The sequence below is a fragment of the Cupressus sempervirens genome, chromosome 3 (assembly GCF_028749045.1).
Source record: "Cupressus sempervirens isolate cs-2001-9-10 chromosome 3, ASM2874904v1, whole genome shotgun sequence".
Lineage (NCBI taxonomy): Eukaryota > Viridiplantae > Streptophyta > Pinopsida > Cupressales > Cupressaceae > Cupressus > Cupressus sempervirens.
The window spans coordinates 933,445,489-933,467,499 of NC_143120.1; the positions used below are offsets into that span (position 1 = coordinate 933,445,489).

The window sequence follows — 22,011 nt, forward strand, 5'->3', positions numbered from 1 at the left end:
TTAACATAACATTCGGATCATTTTTTTATTTAATATGACAATTTTTCTATAGAATTAGATTACTAACCTATTTCTATTTCATGGAATATTTAGAAATTCTTTTAGATAGATCATTAGATAACACTCCAAATCTATATACAGAGATTAATGACAACATCGAATCTACTCCCTAACTGTATTACATAGATCAATATATTACCATAGATCATTTTTTGTATATGATAGCACTATAAGTATATGGTTACTTATCTCATATATGTGTCCTACCTGCCGAATCTTCTTCTATAAGTATATCATTACTTTACTAAGTATTATAAGTATATCATTACTTTACTAAGTATTATAAGTAACATTACTTTACTGAGTATTATAAGTAACATTACATTACTAAGTATTATAAGTATATTCATTACTTTACTGAGTATTATAAGTAACATTACTTTACTGAGTATTATAAGTAACATTACTTTACTAAGTATTATAAGTATATAATTACTTTACTAAGTGTTATAAGTATATCATTACTTATCTTATATATGTGTCCTACCTGCCAAATCTCCTTAATTAAGGGCTATTGAAATCTAATCACGGTGATTCTCAATCTTATGTTATGTTAATCAAGATATCCAAAATTGACTATTGACTTATTAATAGAAAATAAAACATATTTCTAAAGGTTTCGTTCAACCATTTCATTTAATAAGCTAAACAGAATATTCTATCTGATCCACTTTCTCTTCCACTATTGAACTAAACTCACTTTATTATATCACAAAACAATGATATTGTGTTGTCAAACCGATCCACTTTCTCTTCCACTATTGAACTAAACTCACTCTATTATATGATAAAACAATGTTATTGTCAAATATTTGATGAAATAAAATCAGCTTCTTGAATGCCTTGATGGTGGAATGGTAGACACGCGACACTCAAAATGTCATGCTAAACAGCGTGGAGGTTCGAAAAAAATATTTAAGAATTGAACAGACACTTGGCAAGATTTTTTGGAAACTTTTGGGGGTCATTCACCAGTGTTAGAATAACTATGGAGGATAGTCAGAATCAGTTGGTCAATGAAATTCAAAAGATTTATCGATCCCAGGGGGTACAAATTTCTGATAAGCATATAGAAATTATTGTGCGCCAAATTACATTGAAAGTTTTAGTTGTAGATGTCAAAAAGTCCAAAAATAAAAATTTTGAAAATGGACTAAATAGTCTTTTTTTACTCGGAGAACTCATTAGATTATCACAAGCACAAAGAATGGATCGTGCTCTTGAAAAAATAATAAACTATCGAACCATTTTATTGGGAATGACAAACGCATCTCTAAATACTCAAAGTTTTCTATTAGAAGCGAGTTTTCAGGAAACTGCTCGGGTCTTAGTGAAATCTGCTCTTCAAGGTCACATTGATTAGTTGAAGGGCTTGAAGGAAAATGTTATTCTCGGGAGAATGATACCTGTTGGTACTGGATTCAACCATTTGAAAAAATGGAGTAAAATAGATCCGAGAATGAGTAAGAAAAATATATTTCCAATAAAAGTGAAAGATTTTTTCTTTAAAGTTTTATTGCAAAAACAAAAAAAAAAGTTCTAAAAAAACTAGTCAAAATAAAGAAAAAATCAAAATGAGTAGGAGTAGTAAAAAAGTAATTTATAAAGAAAGAAATCTAACAATTTTCTTTATTTTATAAAAAAAAATAAAAACTCAAATGAATACTTGTACCAAGTAGGCTACGGCAAGCAATTTAACCCATTCCATTGGGATGTAGGTATTCCAATTCATATTAAAAAGCAAAAAAAAAAAATGACGAAAAAAAATTGGAACATCAATTTGAAAGAAATGGTAAGAGTAGGAGTTCATTTTGGTCATGAGACAAAAAAATGGAATCCTAAGATAGCACCTTACATTTTTAAAGAACGTCAAAATAGTCATATTATAAATTTGACTTATACTGCTCATTTTTTATTAGAAGCCTGTGATTTTGTGTTTGATGGAGCAAAAAGAGGAAAACAATTTATGATAGTTGGTACAAAACATCAAACAGCTGATGCAGCTAAATTAGCTACTTTAGCAGCTCGATGTTATTATGTAAATAAAAAATGGCTCATAAGTATGTTAACTAATTGGTTTACTACAGAAGCAAGACTTGAAAAATTCAAAAATTTAATGAAAAAAAAAATACGGGAGGATTTGATCAATTTACAAAGAAAGAAGTAGCAATACTCAGGAGAGAATTGAACAAATTATAGGAAGATCTGGGAGGTATTAGATACATGAAAAAATTACCCGATATTGTAATAATTCTCGATCAAAAAGGAGAATATACTGCTATTCGAGAATGTAGAACTTTGGGTATTCCCACAATTTGCTTAGTTGATACAGATTGTGACCCAGATCTCGTGGATATCCCAATCCCAGCCAATTATGATGGTAGAGGACGAATCTGACTGATCTAAATAAATTAATTTTAGCAATTTTCACGAGTAGAGCATTGTAATTCTATAAAAAGTGAATAAACAAAAAAAAGAGAAGCTAAAGCTAAGTTGGCTACTATTCCCAAATCTTATATAATAGATTAAGATATATTTGTCTAGAAATACAGAAATCTTCTTAATCAATGAAGTAATCATTTCATTATTTTATTTCGTAACCTAATTGATGATAGTGAAATAATTGAGGAATCGGTCATTGAACCAAAATCTTTTTTTTTTTGAAATTCATCTTTATATAGAAAGGGTAATATGAATATTGTACAATTTCCTATTAACATGTTGAATTTTTTCTATGAGATATCCGGTGTGGAAGTAGGTCAGCATTTTTATTGACAAATAGGGGGGTTCCAAGTTCATGTACAGGTACTTATAACTTCCTGGATTGTAATTGTTGTATTATTAAGTTCAGCTACTCTAGTTATTCAAGACCCACAAATTGTTCCAAACGGAGCTCAAAATTTTGTGGAATATGTTCTCGAATTTGTTCGAGACTTGGCTAGAACTCATATTGGCGAAGAAGAATATGGTCCTTGGGTTTCTTTTATAAGAACCATGTTTTTATTTATCTTTGTTTCTAATTGGGCAGTTGCTCTTTTCCCCTGGGGAATTTTTCAATTACCTCATGGAGAATTAGCCGTGCCTACAAATGATATTAATACTACAGTAGCTCTAGCTTTTCTCACATCAGTAGCTTATTTTTATGCAGGTCTTACAAAGAGGGGTTTAGGCTATTTTGGTAAATATATTCAACCAACCCCAATACTTTTACCGATTAACATATTAGAAGATTTTACGAAACCTCTATCACTTAGTTTTCGGCTTTTTGGAAATATATTAACTGACGAATTGGTAGTTGCCATTTTTGTTTCCTTAGTACCTTTAGTGGTACCTATACTTGTAATGTTCCTAGGATTATTTACAAGTGGCATTCAAGCTCTAATCTTTGCAACTCTAGCCACAGCTTATATAGGAGAATCCATGGAGGGTCATCATTAATTGAATTAATTGGACTTAGTCTTTTAATTCCGATTCATAATAATTTGCTCATTTATATTTATAAAATGTTAAATGTTCTTTCCATTTTGATTCCCCCTTAATTATAGTCATAAATGAAAATATTGAATCTCTAATAAGTCTTTCATATTTGGTCACTTTTGGAAAGAAATAATAGCAAAAATTGAAGCATTTATCTATCCAACCGTAGGGTAAATCTACAGCTACTCCTCCAATACCTAAATAATTATACATCATTTGCATACCCGTGGCAGCTTCAAATAAATCATTTATCATTTCCCTCTCTCTTAAAATATAAAAGAAAGGAGTCTGCGCACCAATATCAGCCATGAAAGGTCCAAGCCATAACAAATGAGAAGCCATACGACTTAACTCTAGCATAATAATTCTAATATAGCTAGCCGTTTTAGGTATTTGAATATTTTTCAACTTTTTTGTTGCATTAACCATTACCGCCTCTATGAACATAGTAGCTAAATAATCCCATCATGTTACATAGGGGAGATATTGAACAATTGTTCGATTCTCAACAATTTTTTCCATACCTCTATGTAAATAACCTAATATAGGCTCACAATCAATAACATCTTCACCATCTAGAGTAACAATAAGTTGAAGAACACCATGCATTGATGGATGATGAAGACCCATACTTACCATCATGAGGTCTTGCTCCCTAGCAACCATAATCATAGCTCTTTCCCGATTAAAAAAATCAATGAGAACAAAAAAAAAGAATGACTCATTAGGATTCAAAATTTAATAAAACATAATTTTTGAAAATGAAAATTTCATTCAAATCAAAATTAATGCAGTCCACAAATATCTAATTGATCGATTAAACATTTGTAACGAAGTCTATCTTTTTTGAACAGATAAATCAAAATTCGTTTATGTTTACCCACAATTTTCCACAAACCTCTTTGGGATGAGTAGTCTCATTTGTACAGGTCCAAATGTTCAGTAAGTTTTTGAATTGGACTGGTTAAATAATATACTTGAGATTCAACAGATCCTGTTTGTTCTCTAGGAATCAAAGAGGAGTGAACAGACAAATTTTTTATCATAAAAAAATATTCCGAAGTTCAATATTATTTGATTAATTTAATTTAGAGTAAGAAAAAAGAATGAGATCCATTTCTTTTTTTTCATGGTCTATATATTCCTTCCTATGTTTCGATTGAATGAATTTCTCTTTGGCATAAATAACATGCAACTTTTGTAGAATAAAGTTACCATACCAGCAAGATTTAATGTCAGAGTTTATCCAGGATTATTAAAAAGAATGATACACTCTCCTTTTCCATTGAGAAAAAAGAAAAGGGATGACAAAATGATTAATAAATTCCCATATTTAAGGTCAGAGAGAAGAGCTATAGTAGATTATAGAACTGTGTCCCTTCATTTTTCCAAGTACCTCCAAGAGACCCTAGAGATTCCCATTGCTCCTCTCTAGGGTCTTGGAGGGTGTACTATAGCTATACCACTTCCTCTAATTTATTCATTATTTTTGGAGTCTTCTTCATCTACTAAGGGAGGAAGAAAACCATTGGGCTTTTTTCCCATTAGTAGTTCTCTTGGTATATTTGGTCTTGGTCCTATTATTATCATCCCATCCTTCTCACTGAAGAAAAACTCTCTTAAAGAAGAATAACTCGTAACATAAGAGCGAGCTTTTCTTGCGTCTGAATTTGCTTTTTTCCTCCAAACCTTGTTACGATGCTATTTTTGGATTTAGAAGTGCATTTTTTTGGTATATCCATAATATTTTCATAGTTCAATTTTATTTAGGAAAAATAGAATTTTTTTGAATATATTATATATTTTTTATTATACTATATATTTATTTTTATTTTGTACACTTCTTATATATCTTTAAATTCAATTCATTGTTTATAGTTTAGTTCCATTTTATGGATAAAAATATGATAGAATATTCTATCATATTTTTATTTCATTTTGGAACCTTATTATATACTATTTACTAATAACAAGAGATCCACAATACAAATTGATAACAATTAATAAATTCTTACATACACTTACATACATATATCGAATTTTGAGTAAATGAAAACTATATCATTTTAAGATATTCAATTATTTCTCATATTAATAATTCTAATTGGTTTCATTTTCTATTCAATTCTATTCTTAATACTACTATTAATCTACAATGAAAAATTGAATTCTAAATAAGAATGTGTGTGTACATAACTAATAGCTTGGTACCTAAACTGAAAAAGAGTTCGTTCTTGCTCATCTTACAAATATTTGATTAGTATCAGTATTGACTAATGCAAATATTTTGCAAAAAAAAAAGATAAAAAAAAGTAAAAATTAAATGTGAAATCGATAAGATTGCATCCCATATTCTATTGTTCTTCTTTATTCATGATCTATCATTTTTATTTTATTCTCTTCAGGGTCTAGTGGATTGGAAACCAAGAATGTGGAATATCAAAATATTGAGAATAATTTTTTAATCTTCCTATGGAATTTATATACAAATATGCTTGGGTCGTGCCTTTCCTTCTGCTTTCAGCTTCTATACCAATCGGATTAGGATCCTTTTTTTTTCCAAGAGCAACTAAGAGTGTTCGTCGTACGTGGGCTCTTATTACCATTTTTCTGTTAAGTGTAGCTATGTTTCTTTCTTTCAATTTGTTCTTGCAACAGATTACTGGTGGTCCCATCTATCGGTATTTCTGGTCCTGGGTTATTAATAATAAGTTTTCATTAGAGTTAGGCTATTTTATTGATCCAATTACTTCCATTATGTTAGTTTTAGTTACAACAGTTGGAACCATGGTTATGATCCACAACGATACTTATATGTCACACGATAAAACATATGTGAGGTTTTTTGCTTACCCTAATTTTTTCAATGCTTCTATGCTGGGGTTAGTTATTAGCCCTAATTTATTACAAATATATATTTTTTGGGAATTAGTAGGAATGTGTTCCTATTTATTGATAGGTTTCTGGTTTAAGTGACTCAGCGCGGCTAATGCTTGTCAAAAAGCATTTATAACTAATCATGTAGGGGATTTTGGACTCTTACTAGGAATTCTAGGTTTTTATTGGGTAACAGGTAGTTTTGAATTTCAATATTTGTTTGAAAAATTAAACGAGTTGACTGTTGTTGATGGGGTTGGTTCATTTTTTGTTACTTTGTGTGCTTTTCTCTTATTTTTATGTCCAATAGCCAAATCTGCACAATTTCCACTTCATGTATGGTTACCTGATGCTATGGAAGGGCCTACTCCTATTTCAGCTCTTATACATGCTACTACTATGGTAGCAGCAGGAATTTTTCTTGTAGCTTGATTCTTTCCTCTTTTTAAAGCTCTACCTTTAATAATGTATCTTATCTCTTGGATAGGTGGAATAATAGCTCTATTGGGAGCTACAATGGCTCTTGCTCAAAAATATCTTAAAAGAGGCTTGGCTTATTCTACTATGTCTCAATTAGGCTACATGATGTTAACTCTAGGGATAGATTCCTATCAAATCGCTCTATTCCATTTGATTACACATGCTTATTCTAAGGCATTATTGTTCCTAGGATCTAGATCAATCATCCATTACATGGAACCCATTGTTGGATATTTCCCCAGTAAAAGTCAAAATATGGCTCTTATGGGTAGTTTGAGGAAATATATGCCAATTACGGGAATCACGTTTCTTTTAGGAACACTTTCTCTTTCTGGTATTCCACCTTTTTCTTGTTTTTGGTCTAAAGACCAAATTCTTAGTGATAGTAAGTTATATTCTCCCATTTTTGGGGGAATAACTTGGTTCACAGCAAGATTAACTGCCTTTTACATGTTTCGTATGTATTTACTTACTTTTGAAGGGGACTTCTGCATAAATTTAGTTAATCCATATAACAACCATATTACACTATATTCGACTTCTATGTGGGGAGAGGAGGAATTTGAGATATGTGGTAGGAGAGACTGTGAAATTGTTAAAAGAATTAAATGCATTTTATGAATATGATATAATATTATTTGATGTATTGGGTGACATGGTCTGTGGAGGTTTTGCTACTCCATTGAACTATGCAGATTACTGTCTCATTATCACAGATAATGGATTTGATGCATTATTTGCAGCTAATCATATTACTACTTCTATAAGGAAAAAAGCTCGTACACATCCACTCCGACTAGTAGGTTTGGTTGGAAATCACACATCTAAAAGAGATCTTATCAATAAGTATGTAGAGGCCTGTCCAATGCCTGTAATAGAAGTGTTACCTCTTATTGAAGATATTCGAATTTCGAGGGTCAAGGGGAAAACTTTATTTGAAATGGTTGGATCTGAACCATCTCTTAACTATGTATGTGAATATTATTTAAACATAGCAGATCAAATATTGTCCCAACCAGAAGGTATTGTGCCAAAGGAGATTCTAGATCGAGAATTATTCAATCTACTCTCTGACCTTTATCTCAATCCTATTGATGAGGGGAAACATCAAAATAATAAGGAAAATTTACTTGGGTTTATGACGATTTAATCCACATAGTTATAATAATTTATGTTAGTGAAAATTGATGAAACTCTCATTGTCGAATGTGAGACAGGTAATTATCATACTTTTTGTCCAATTAGCTATGTATCTTAGTTATATCAAAAAATTGAAGATAGTTTCTTTTTAGTTGTGGGTACAAAGACATGCGATTATTTTCTGCAGAATGCACTTGGAGTAATGATTTTTGCAAAACCTCGCTATTCAATGGCAGAATTGGAAGAAGGAGATATCTCAACTCAATTGAATGATTATGATGGATTAAAAAAGCTAGGGGCAGAATCTAGGGTTAATTGAAGTGAAATCAATGAGCTACCTATCGAATTTGACGTTAAGTCTCAAAGAGCTCTTCAGGAATTTGGGTTCAATCAATAAGAATAAAACGAGTTTTATTTATTTATAGTGCTATTGTATAATTTATCAAATTAGAAACTCAATTTATAGAAATTGTGTCATGGTATTTTTCTGCAAAAATTTATCGTTTTAAATGCATTTTCAAATTTATTTTTTTTATTAAAAAGGGGGTATTCTAAATAATGCGTCTACGTTTAGGTTTAGATCATATAAAATTTAGTTATTATATAAGTTTTGTATCATGGTTGTCTTATTATTATCCATTTATATTTGTTTTATTATATCTTCATTTCATGTATTTTATTCCTGTGTGATCTTTTATAGGGAAGCACATAAGGATTTTTGTTAAGCGGTTCTTCAAGAGAAGGAGAAGAAATGAAAAAGATTAGAATTGTGAGAATGAAATGAATGAATGAAACAAAAAATGATAAACAATTGTTATCGTTTTTTGTTCATTAAATAAAATAATAAATTTGTACTTTTTTTTTACTTTACTGCCATTTCTAACAAGCTTTTCTTTATAGTCCTAATCATTTTTCATCTTAATATAATGTCAATCCAAAAATCCTTCCCAACATTTCGGGATTGACAATAGCATTTTTTTGGATATAATAAATCCGCTATTTCTTTTTTATTTTTTTATGGTGAATTCGTTCAATAGATCAAATTTTTTTTGATCCAAAAAGATCACTTGATTTGATTAAGAAACGGTAAAGTTCAATTTGATTATTAATATCCTTGATGATTTATTGTAAAGGTTCTATTTCTGATCGATTGAATCAAGTAACTGCTCTACTTCGGCTGTATCTATACAAATAAGGGTTGCTAATTCAATGGTAGAGTACTCAGCTTTTAAGTGCAACTATGGTCTTTTACATGTTCGGATGAACTATTAAATTTGTCTATACCATTGGTAAAATTAGTAAGACTACGACTGATCCTGAAAAAACAAAAATGGAAAAAGCAGCATGTCGTTCTAAGAATCTCGACTTTCGTTTTTGATCAGCAGAAGCGGCGGATCAAGGAATTCAATGCATATACAAATAATAATGTATACAAATTATTGACATATGTATACAATTTAATTTGAACAAATAAATTTCTTTTGAAATAAGATCAAATCAATTCGAGAGTGCGAGTGATTAAGTCAAGTGAATCAATGGATAAAGCTAGATGGCTTGAATCATAAGTAAAACCAGAAGAACAAGCTTTTGTTCCTCATTTCAATGAGGAATTCCCTTTACTAATTGGAAGTTAAAAGCCTTTTAGTAACTGATAAAGGAAGTTTTTCCCTGTAGTAAATTAGGGCTTTCTACATTCACCATGAGTCCTAAGTACTCGAAAAAAAAATGTGTAAGAGAAATAGTGTACTGACCATGTTAATTCTATTCCATGAGTCAGGAGAGTGGTCGAACTACCAAAATAAGAAATTTTCATTCTTTCTCATGATGAATGAAGATCTATGCGAAGAAAAAGATCTATCTGATAGACATTTTCTATTATGTTCCAACTAGATCGCACCATGTATTATCTTGAATAATCCAACAGGTTATTCTTGGGTCCAGGGGTTTAAACAAATGGATGAATTCCAAAGAAATTCAAACAAACATCGATCTTGGCAACAATTCTTTTTATATCCGCCTTTTTTTTAGGAAGATCTTTACGCAATTGCTCATGATCATCATTTAGATAGATCTGGTTTCGAGGAACCGACAAAAATTTTAGTTTCTAATTTTTTGAGTTTCTTGGCTATAAAACGTTCAATACCTCGAATACGTAAACAAAATAATTCAATTAGTTTATTCAAGAATTTTGATTCAAATCAATTCATTGAATACAATAAGAATACTTTTAAATCGATACTAAAAGGGTTTACAATTGTCTTGGAAGTTTCGTTCGCAATGCGATCAAAACATTTCATAAAAGGAATGGATGGATGGAATAGTCTCCGATCCATCCATTGCATATTTCCTTTTATGGAGGATAAATTACCACATTCCAATTATATATCAGATATATGAGTGCCCTATTCAATTCATCCAAAAAATTTGGTTCGACTTTTTTGTCGCTGGATCCTAGATGCTCCTTCTTTGCATTTATTACGATCGATTCTCCATGAATGTAGTTTTAGTAAAGAAAATTTGCAAAAATCTCTGATTACACAGAGAGAAAATATGTTCTCTCTATTTGTTTGGAATTCTTATGTGTATGAATGTGAATCATTTTTAATTCCTCTTATTAAACAATTTTTTAATTCACAGTCATTATTATATGACTCTTTTCCGGATCAAACTCATTTTGAGAAAAAGATCAAAGATATTGTTATATTTCCTCCTCAAAAAATTTTAACAAAAAAGACTTGTTTGTTGAAGGATTCTTTCATCCATTATCTGAGATATGGAGAAAGATCCCTTATAGCTCTAAATGGTACGCATCTTCAAGTGAAAAAATGTAGATATCATCTGTTTCATTTTTGGCAATATTATTTTCATCTTTGGTTTCAACTGTATAGGATATGCAGTCTTGAATTATCCAAGATTTCTTTTTCTTTTTTAGAGTTTTTTATGCATGTTAAAATGATACCTCTCGTGGTTAGAGCCAAAATGCTAGATGATTTATTCATTACCGATCTTATTACCAATGAATTAAACTCAACAGTTCCGATTAAATCAATTCTTTTTTCTTTAGCTAAAGAAAAGTTTTGTGACATCTCAGGGTGGCCAATTAGTAAATTGTCTTGGCTTTTCTAATTGTCATTTACGTGCAAACGAAGCCTCAAAGTGAACTAGAGTGATTACTTAGAATCTAGAATTAGTCTAAATCGTAACTATAAAAAAGTTATAGCGGTCAGTAGATTTTTTTGAGAAGTAGTTACAAAAAATTTTTCGTTTATACCACTTATATACAGATTTTGGATAAGTAGATCTAAATTATAATTTGTCTCGTGGGAACTAGACATAATTTCTTACATATCTCTGGAAAAATTGATGTAAATAAAAATATAGGTGTTATTTTGATTTGAATAATATTTTCAAAATATTGATAATACGAATACGCATTGTTTACTATTCCATAGTAATACACAAAATTGTATATCGTAAAGGCAAAAAATTGATATGGAAAACACAGAGCAATAATGCTCCATATGCTTTAACAGATGTATAGTGAAAAATAGTATGGTTCACTATATAAAATTCTACTTCATATTTTCTAAATATGAAGTAGAATTTTATTTCTAACATGATCAATTTGATATTATAAATCATCTCATTGATAATTTAATTTAACGATAAATAAATAATTAATGATAGTAATGATTTAATCATCGTAATAATCATTGTTTATTTGTTTTTAACAGAATGATTAAACACAGAAGGACTATTCAAATTCTATTAAATTCCACTTCTACCCCATACTACGAGTGAAAGAGAAAAAGTAAAAACTACCATTAGAGTAGCCCAAGCGATATCGAAAACTACCATTAGAGCAGCCCAAGTGATACCGACTATATCCATACGAATCCCTCTCTTTTTAAAAACTAAAAAAAAGTTTAAAAAAATAATAATATCATTATTGATTCTTGATGATAATGGAACTATTCAAAATAGTGCAAAGTGGGAATCTTTTGCCTTCCTATTCTGAAAGGATGAGTCGATAGTAGAGGCTTCTCAAAAAATTTTATTGTAACTAATTACTATAAACTACCTATTAGATCAGACATTAATGATTAAATTCAATTTTATTTGCTATATTAGCAATAGCACCTGAAGCTACACAAGTTGTCTCCAAAAGACATGGATACAAATAGAGACTTTTGTATTTGTTTAGACTACCAAGGCGACACCCAGATTTGAACTGGGGATCGAGGATTTGCAGTCCCCTGCCTTACCACTTGGCTATGTCGCCATCCCCATATCTAGTTTATCCTAAAGTAAAACTATATTTTGCTTTATTTATCGGAGATGATATGTAAGGTATTTCACGTATTCTTTTTTTTCACTCGGATATGCTATATAACCAATTTATAGTCCCCAGGTCTAATAGGGGATTTAGACTTTTCCAATAGGAAAAAGAGGGATTGGTTTTCAATTATCTTATTAAAATGGAACCTATAACCTATTAATATCGGTTAGGAATTGAAGTTCCTACCTTTAGTATAGAATAGGAATTTAGAGTACCCAATTAAGTATACTAAATCCACTTTTGTCTGTCAATAACTAGAGAATTTACAACTATAGAAATATTTACATCATATATCATTTGTTTAATAATAAAAGAAAATAGCTTCCTTTTTTTCTTTTTTCTTTTTTGATATAGTGAACAAAACATGTCAATTTTTTGTTGAATTTATTCATCTAGATTAATGGGGAATACAATATCGAAATATAAAATTTACTATAGAAATATAGGATAGCAAACATTCAATGCGATTAGAAGAAAATAAAGGAATATTGACAATTCCCCAAATTGGTAAAATACAACTTGAAGGATTTTTTCGTTTTATCAATCAAGGCTTAATAGAAGAAATCAACAACTTTTCAAAAATTGAAAGCTCAAATAAAAATATAAAAATTATTCTTTTTGGTTCTGAATATAAATTAACAGAACCTTTCATTAAAGAGAGAGATGCTGTATATATGTCTATTACATATAACTGTCAATTATATGTACCAGCAAGATTGATTAAGAAAACTAAGAAAACTTGTGAAATACAGGACCATATTTTATATCTGGGAGATATTCCTTTGATGAATTCTAAAGGAACTTTTGTAATAAATGGAAATTACAGAGTCGTGGTCAATCAAATAGTAAGAAGCCTCAGTATTTATTACACTTGGAAATGAAAACTATCGGGAAACATTATCTGGATTGGCACAATAATATCAGATTAGGGAGGAAGATCAAGATTAGAGCTTAATAAAAAAAAAAAAAAAGATATGGATTTGTATAAACAAAAAAAAATATTTGTTTTACTTTTTTTATTGGCTATGGGTCTAAATTTTGAAGATATTTTTAACTATAAGAATGTTAAAGCATTTTTCCAATATTCGAAGGAGTATTATACATACAAGTACGATTGGTATGGCAGGAAGCGGAAAGCTATTTTAAAACTTTATAAAAAACTTTACATAAGTGATGAAAATGAAGAAGGAGAAGAAGAAGAAGAAGAAGAAGAAGAATTGGATTTTGAGTCTATAGATGAAAAAGTAACAACATTTTTTCGAATGAAATGTTTATTAGGAAAGATGGGTCGATGAAATCTGAATAAAAAACTAAGTCTTGATATACCTAAGAACAAAATTTTATTATTACCGTATGATATATTAGCTGTTGTGGATTACCTTATCAAAGTGCAATTTGGAGTAGGTACACCCGATGATATAGATCACTTACAAAATCGATATATTCGTTCTGTAGCAGATTTATTACAAGAGCAATTATGATTAGCTCTATATGATTTCAGAGAAGCAGTTGAAAAAACTATATTACCTGCTGTATCAATCAATGCTAAAAAGAGAATAACTCTTATTAAATTGGAAACTTTCATTTCATTAACGGGTACTTTTTAGAATTTTTTTGGGTTACATCACTTATCACAATTTTTGGATCAAACTAATCCATTGGTAGAAATAGCTCACAGTAAAAAAGTGAGCTCTTTGGGCCTTGGAGGATTGACAAGTCGAACATCTACTTTTCATACACGAGATATTCATCCTAGTCATTATGGACATATTTTTCTGATTACGACATCTCAAGGAATAAATGTTGGGCTTATTGGATCGTTATCTATTTATGCAATGCTTGGTCATTACAGCTCTTTACAAAGTCCATTCTATAGGCTATCTGAGAGATCGAACAAAGACCATATGGTTTATCTATTACCGGGAGAAGATGAATACTATTGGATAGCTATAGGAAATTCTCTGGCATTAAATCAAGGGGTTCCAGAGGAACAATTGATTGCAGCTCAATTTCAGCAAGAATTTTTATTTTTTGCATGGGACCAAATTCATTTCAAAAGTATTTTCCCTTCCCAATATTTTTCTATTGGAGTTTGTCTTATTCCTTTTATCGAACATAATGATGTGAATTGTGCTTTAATGGGTTCTAATATGCAGCATCAAGCACTTCCACTTGTTCAACCTGAGAAGTGTATTGTTGGAACTGGATTGGAGGGCCAAGTAGCTCTAGATTCAAGAAGTGTAGCTATAGCCAAGCAAGGGGGAAAAATAAAGTATATTGATGGTGAAAATATAATCATAACTTCATCTATTGCTCGAGACAATATAGAAACATAATTGATTCTATATCAACGTTCTAATAGTGATACTTGTATGCATCAAAAACCAAAAGTTTGCCAAGGGGAATATGTAAAGAGGGGACAAATTATAGCAGACAGTGTAGCTATAGCAGGGGGAGAACTTTCTTTGGGAAAAAACATTTTAGTGGCTTATATGCCATGGGAAGGTTACAATTTTGAAGATGCAATACTTATTAGTGAACGTCTGTTATATGAAGACATTTTTACTTCTTTTCAGATCGTAAGCTACGAAATTGGAGTTTATTTTACGGACCAAGGCCCTGAAGTAATAACTAGAGAAATACCTCATTTAAATGCTTACTTACTCCATCATCTGGACAAAAATGGCATTGTAATGATAGGATCTTGGATAGAAACAGGTGATATATTAGTAGGTAAATTAATACTGGAAGCAGAAGAAGACTCACTAATAAATACTCCAGAAGGAAAATTATTACAAGCTTTATTTGATATTAAGGCACCTACTGGAAAAGAAAATTGTTTCAGAGTCCCTAAAGGTGTAAAAGGTCGAGTTATCGATGTGAGATGCTTTCAGGAGTTTGAGGAGGAGGAAGACAATTACCTTGGCGATATTATAGAAAAAGTTCATGTATATATTTTACAAAAACGTAAAATACAAGTGGGTGATAAAGTAGCGGGAAGGCGTGGTAATAAAGGTATTATTTCACAAATTTTGCCCAGGCAAGATATGCCTTATTTACAAAATGGAACACTAGTGGACATGGTATTAAATCCATTAGGGGTACCTTCATGAATGAATTTAGGATAGATCTTTGAATGTTTACTTAGTTTAGCAGGAAAACTAATGAACAAACATTATAGACTTCCACCTTTTGACGAAAGGTACAAGCAAGAAGCTTCTAGAAAACTAGTGTTTTCTAAGCTTTATAAAGCTAGCAATCAAATAGCTAATCCATGTGTATTTGAAACTGATAATCTTAGAAAACATAGATTAATTGATGGAAGAATAGGAAAGGTTTTTGAACAACCTGTTACAATAAGAATAGCTTATATATCGAAATTGTGCCATCAAGTTGACGAAAAAATTCATGCACATTCCTGTGGACCTTATGCGTTGGTTACACAACAACCTTTAAAAGGAAAATCCTCTAGAGGAGGACAACGAGTAGGAGAAATGGAAGTTTGGGCTCTAGAAGGTTTTGGTGTTGCTTATATTTTACATGAGATACTTACTTTAAAATTTGATCATATGGACACTCGTGAAAAAATATTTGGTGCCATTTTCAACGGAGAACCAATGCCTAAATGTACCACTTTTATAGAATCTTTCTGATTGCTCAGTTGAGAACTACGATCTTTAGCTCTAGAATTGAATCATACTACTCTATCTGAGATAGACTTTCAGATAGATAAGAAGGAAGTTTGATCAAAATGAATCAAAATTTATTTATTATGAATGACCAAAATAAACATGAACAACTTCAAATTGGATTAGTTTCTCCCGAGCAGATTCTCACTTGGTCTGAAAGAATATTACCTAATGGAGAAAGAGTCAAACAAGTGACTGCAGAACAGATTTTAGATTATAGAACTTATGAACCAATAAGAGGTGGATTACTTTGTGAAAGGATATTTGGACCTAGGAAAAGGGGAGTTTGTCCTTGTGTAAAACCTCCAATGATAGAAAATGAGAAGGAAAACTACGACTCCAATTTTTGTACTCAATGTGGAGTTGAACTTGTTATTGATCCTCGAATTCAAAGATATCAAATGGGATACATTAAACTGACATGTCTAGTTCTTCATATTTGGTATTTCAAATGACGTCCCAGTTATATCGTGAATCTATTAAATCAGACTTGTAAAGAATTAGAAGACCTAGTATACTGCGATGTGTGACTTGATCACAAGCGCCGATTATATAGATCCATAGGAACTATCATCCTATTCAATCTAATTGGGATGCCCTTAGCTCTAACAAGCTTCCTTGACCAATAGGGTAAATCAAGAAAACAATAGTAGCTGTTGCTACTGGAGCTAAATATGCAAAAGCAATCCAAGGACGCATACCTAGACGGAAGCTAAGCTCCCACTCACGACCCATATAGCAAGCTACACCAAGTAGAAAGTGTAGAATTATTAGCTCATAAGGACCACCATTGTATATCCATTCATCAACAGAAGCTACTTCCTAGATGGGATAGAAATGCAAACCGATGGCTGCAGAGGTAGGAATAATAGCACTGGAAATAATATTGTTTCCATAAAGAAGAGAACTGGAAACAGGTTCACGAATACCATCAATATCTACTAGAGGAGTGGCAATGAAAGTGATAATGAATACAAAGGTTGCAGTCAATAGGGTAGGAATCATCAAGACACCAAACCATCCAATGTAAAGATGGTTTTCAGTGCTAGTGATCCAATCACAAAAATGATTCCATAGGCTTGCACTTTCGCATCTTTCTAGAATTGCGATCATGGTTATAACTTGGTTTATTTAATCATTAGAAGCTCCCAAGCATACACATAAGGATTGTTATTCAATATTATAATATGAGTCATATCTATATGTCAAACAACATTTTGACATGGTTATAAATATTCATAAAATTCATAGTATCCTCTTCCTTCCATAAACTATATGCACCTATATTGAAATGGTTTTCAATAGTATCCGTAGATATTAATACCTACAATATTAATGTACTCTATTGGCATTCCTTCTTTCTTTATGATTCAAGGTAATAAATATTATCACCTTGGAGTTAAATGTGATTAGACAAAACTCTTTTGATGGGTAAGAAAGACCCTTTCATTTCTTAAGAATGATTCTCGAACATTGGGATGCTACCTATCTTGCTGGTTAAGAGTAATGAATAACATTGAATTGCATTGGATCTGCAATAAGTAGACAAAATACTTTTAGGTGCTAGATTCTGGTACTCTGGGTTTCTCGAGACTTGAACTCGGAGCTCATCGGATGGAGTGGATTATCTGCTCTTTTTAATAGGAGCAAGAAATCTCTCCCCAAACCGTGCTTGCGATTTTCATTGCACACGGCTTTCTCCATGTAGTGATTTGATCCATCATTTGGTTGGATTTTTGGTTGGAAAAGATCTATAGCATCATAAGTTGATCTTGGAAATTGCTCAATAAGCATTTCATTGGTCAAAATCAGTTTTCTATTTGTTTATTCTGCATCTTTTGCCAAAAATTAGCCAGGGGGTTTATTTGGCTAATTTTTGAATTCCAAATTCATTCTCTCTGTGAACGAGTTTTTGAAAGGGATGAAGAAATGGATTCTCTTTCTTTTGAAATGATTTTGTAAAGAGTTCCGAACCTAATTGTTCTCGAACTAAACGTATAGTACTTTTATGTTTATAGGCCAAAGTTTTAGCAAATGAAATTAAAAGTATATACTTTATATGATATAAACCATCTTGATTGATGGATCCACTGTAGTAATGAAAAAGATTTATCCAAATTTGATTGAATAGATCGAGAATATCATCATCTGATAGACTGGTCCAAGACAATTTACTAATTGGCCACCCTAAGATGTCACAAAACTTTTCTTTAGCTAAAAAAAAAAGAATTGATTTAATCGGAGCTATTGAGTTTAATTCATTGGTAATACGATCAGTAATGAATAAATCATCTAGCATTTTGGCTCTAACCATGAGAGGTCTCATTTTAACATGCATAAAAAACCCTAAAAAAGAAAAAGAAATCTTGGATAATTCAAGACTGCATATCCTATACGGTTGAAACCAAAGATGAAAATAATATTGCCAAAAATGAAACAGATGATATCTACATTTTTTCACTTGAAGATGCGTACCCTTTAGAGCTATAAGGGATCTTTCTCCATATCTCACATAATGGATGAAAGAATCCTTCAACAAACAGATCTTTTTTGTTGAAATTTTTTGAGGAGGAAATATAACAATATCTTTGATCTTTTTCTCAAAATGAGTTCGATCCAGAAAAGAGTCATATAACAATGACTGTGAATTAAAAAATTGTTTACTAAGAGGAATTAAAAATGATTCGCATTCATACAAATAAGAATTCCAAAGGAACAGGGAGAACATATTTTCTCTCTGTGTAGTTAGAGATTTTTGCAAATTTTCTTTACTAAAACTACATTCATGGAGAATCGATCATAATAAATGCAAAGAAGGAGCATCTAGGATCCAGCGATGAAAAAGTTGAACCAAATTTTTTGGATGAATTGAATAGGGCACTTGTATATCTGATATATAATTGGAATGTGGTAATTTATCCTCCATAAAAGGAAATATGCAATGGATGGATCAGAGACTATTCCATCCATCCATTCCTTTTATGAAATGTTTTGATCGCATTGCGAACGAAACTTCCAAGACAATTGTAAACCCTTTTAGTATCGATTTAAAAGTATTCTTATTGTACTCAATGAATTGATTTGAATTGAAATTCTCTAATAAACTAATTGAATTATTTTGTTTATGTATTCGACGTATTGAATATTTTACATCTAGGAAACTCAAAAAATTAGAAACTAAAATTTCTGTTGGTTCCTCAGAACCAGATCTATCTAAATGATGATCATGAGCAATTGCGTAAAGATATTCTCGAAAAAAAAAAGTGGATATAAAAAGAATTGTTGCCAAGATCGATGTTTGTTTGAATTTCTTTGGAAGTCATCCATTTGTTTAAACCCCCAGACCCAAGAATAACCTGTTGGATTATTCAAGATAATACATGGTGTGATCTAGTTGGAACATAATAGAAAATTTCTATCAGATAGATCTTTTTCTTCACATAGATCTTCATTCGTCATAAGGAAGAATGAAAATTTCTTATTTTTGCAGTCTGATCGCTCTCCTGACTCATGGAATAGAATTAACATGGTCAGTACACTATTTCTCTTACACATTTGTTTTTGAGTACTTAGGACTCATGGTGAATGTAGAAAACCCTAATTTACTACAGGGAAAAACTTCCTTTATCATTTATAAAAAGGCTTTTAACTTTCGATTAGTAAAGGGAATTCATCGTTGAAATGAGGAACATAAGCTTGTTCTTCTGGTTTTACTTATGATTCAAGCCAGCCAGCTTTATCCATTGACTCACTTGACTTAATCACTTGCACTCTCAAATTTATTTGATCTTATTTCAAAATAAATTCATTTGTTCAAATTAAGCAGTAGATTCGCTAGATTCTACATCAACTATGCTCCAACCTTCGATCGTAGGCAAAGAACATTATGAAACTATGCAAGGAGTTAAAAAAACTTTGCAACGTTATAAGGAACTTCAAGATATTATAGCTATTCTTGGATTAGGAAAATTATCAGAAGACGATCGTTTAATCGTGGCAAGAGCAAGAAAAATTGAATGGTTTTTGTCACAACCCTTTTTTGTAGCAGAGGTATTTACTGGTTCCCCCGGTAAATTTGTGAGTCTAATAGAGACGATTAGAGGTTTTCAAATGATCCTTTCTGGAGAATTAGATGGTCTACCCGAACAATCTTTTTATTTGGTAGGTAACATTGATGAAGCTACCGGAAAGGCTATGAACTTAAAAGAAATTTAAAGAAAAAAATGAACCTAAATCTTCGTGTACTCACTCCCAATCGAGTTCACAATGGCCAATTGTAGTTAGAGCAACCAGTGCCCATCACAAAGAAAATAATTAGCAAAATTAATGGACTCCCTATGTTGAGCAAGGCCAAGACTAGCAAAACCCTAAGTCGGGAAGAATTGTAGAGACTGACCCAAGAAGAATGTGATGGTAGGGGACTTAAGCTCAGTACAGTAGCTGACGTTGAATTGAGATTTGGTATTCATGTCATTGCTCACAAAATCTATAGTTCAAGCCATCCAAATAGTATATCCTGTGAAGCTGTGGATTTGGAAAGAGAAGAATGTAGAATTTGATTTATTGGAATTGCTTTTGTCCCAATTCAATAAGAATATGGAAAGCATAAGAACTTCCAAAAACAATCCCTGCAAATTCGGTTCACTTTTGATTTGTTTATTTTTCTATATTCAAAAGTCTTTTCCATGAAAGGGGTCAGTAGTATGGAGTAAAGATATTCCAATTCTTTATCAGATAAATGAGTTCATTGCAGAATTAGGTGAAAATTTTGACAGTGTTTTGGATAACTATTTTGAAGATTTTAAGGAAAGAATGAACCATAGGTTCCGAATTCCACCCAAACTTGTTGAAGAATACAAGGAAGAAGTATGCTTCATGGTAGACCACGACAAGGTATACATACAGGCAGTCAGGCCTCGGGTAGCATGGGTGAAACCTCTTCCCTATGAGGTAAATATTGATGAAACTAGGGACATCATAGAAGCACTGGTGAATGAACCAGTAGACCCAAGGCAACCAATTTTTGGAACATATGATCAAGCTAAAGCCAGAATTGAGCTTCAAATTAAAATCCCTTAGGCCATTAGCAAAGGAAAGAGAAGGGTAGCCCAACTAAAAATAGAAGTTGGTTCTCTTATGATAACAGAAGGCAAAGGAGAAGATTATGAAGAAGAAGAGGAAACCGAGTCAAAAAAAAAAAAAAAAGAGCCTCAACGAAAGAAAGGTAAGGTGATCATCACCAAACCTAAAAGGGAAACTTCTGTAGTTTTCTCCAGGAGAACAAGACAGGGGAAGAAGGAACCTGTACTCGTTAAGCCTCCACTCACATTTGAGGCAAGATTGAAGCAATTAGAAGCAGGTGCTAGCTTCACAAACTTCAAAGCATTGAAGTTTGAAACTAGAACAGAACAGGAAAAGATGCAGATTGAGGAATTGGTACTGAACAAGATGGGTAAATGGAAATACTCATCGGATCAGATAGCCTCTTAGATCTCCAAAGAACTATTGGAGAGGTTGCAATCAAGATGGGAAGCTGCAACCAAGACTGTCAAAGACATCTATGAGCAGACCCTGAGGAATCTCCTACCGAGTCTCACTGACGCTGAAGTGAAAAAATCACTAAAAGACCACGAAGGTAACATGATGATTAGATTCCACACCTATTTGATACTTGTCAAAGATATTGAGCATGTGGTAAATGATGCAACAAACATGTGGAAAAACATCTATCATCTACACAAATCTAGTGATGATACTGTTGAAATCAAGGAAATTGACAACAGTGATGATGATATTGAAGATATTCTAGGGGATCTCCATTCAATAATGTTAGAAGTTGAAGAAGAAGCTAGAAAAGAAATTGAGGAAGAAGAAGCTGAAAAAGAAATGGAGGAAGAAGAAGATGAACAAGACAAAGAGGAAGAAGATCCAGTAAAAATTACAGCTGAA

General features: G+C 31.6%; 1 non-coding gene across 1 annotated transcript; it reads right to left on the reverse strand.

The window, feature by feature from the left end:
* Positions 1 to 12,245: 12,245 nt before the first annotated feature.
* On the reverse strand, positions 12,246 to 12,316 carry TRNAC-GCA (transfer RNA cysteine (anticodon GCA)). Its single transcript has one exon. It is a non-coding gene; the product is annotated as a tRNA-Cys (tRNA).
* Positions 12,317 to 22,011: the final 9,695 nt, after the last annotated feature.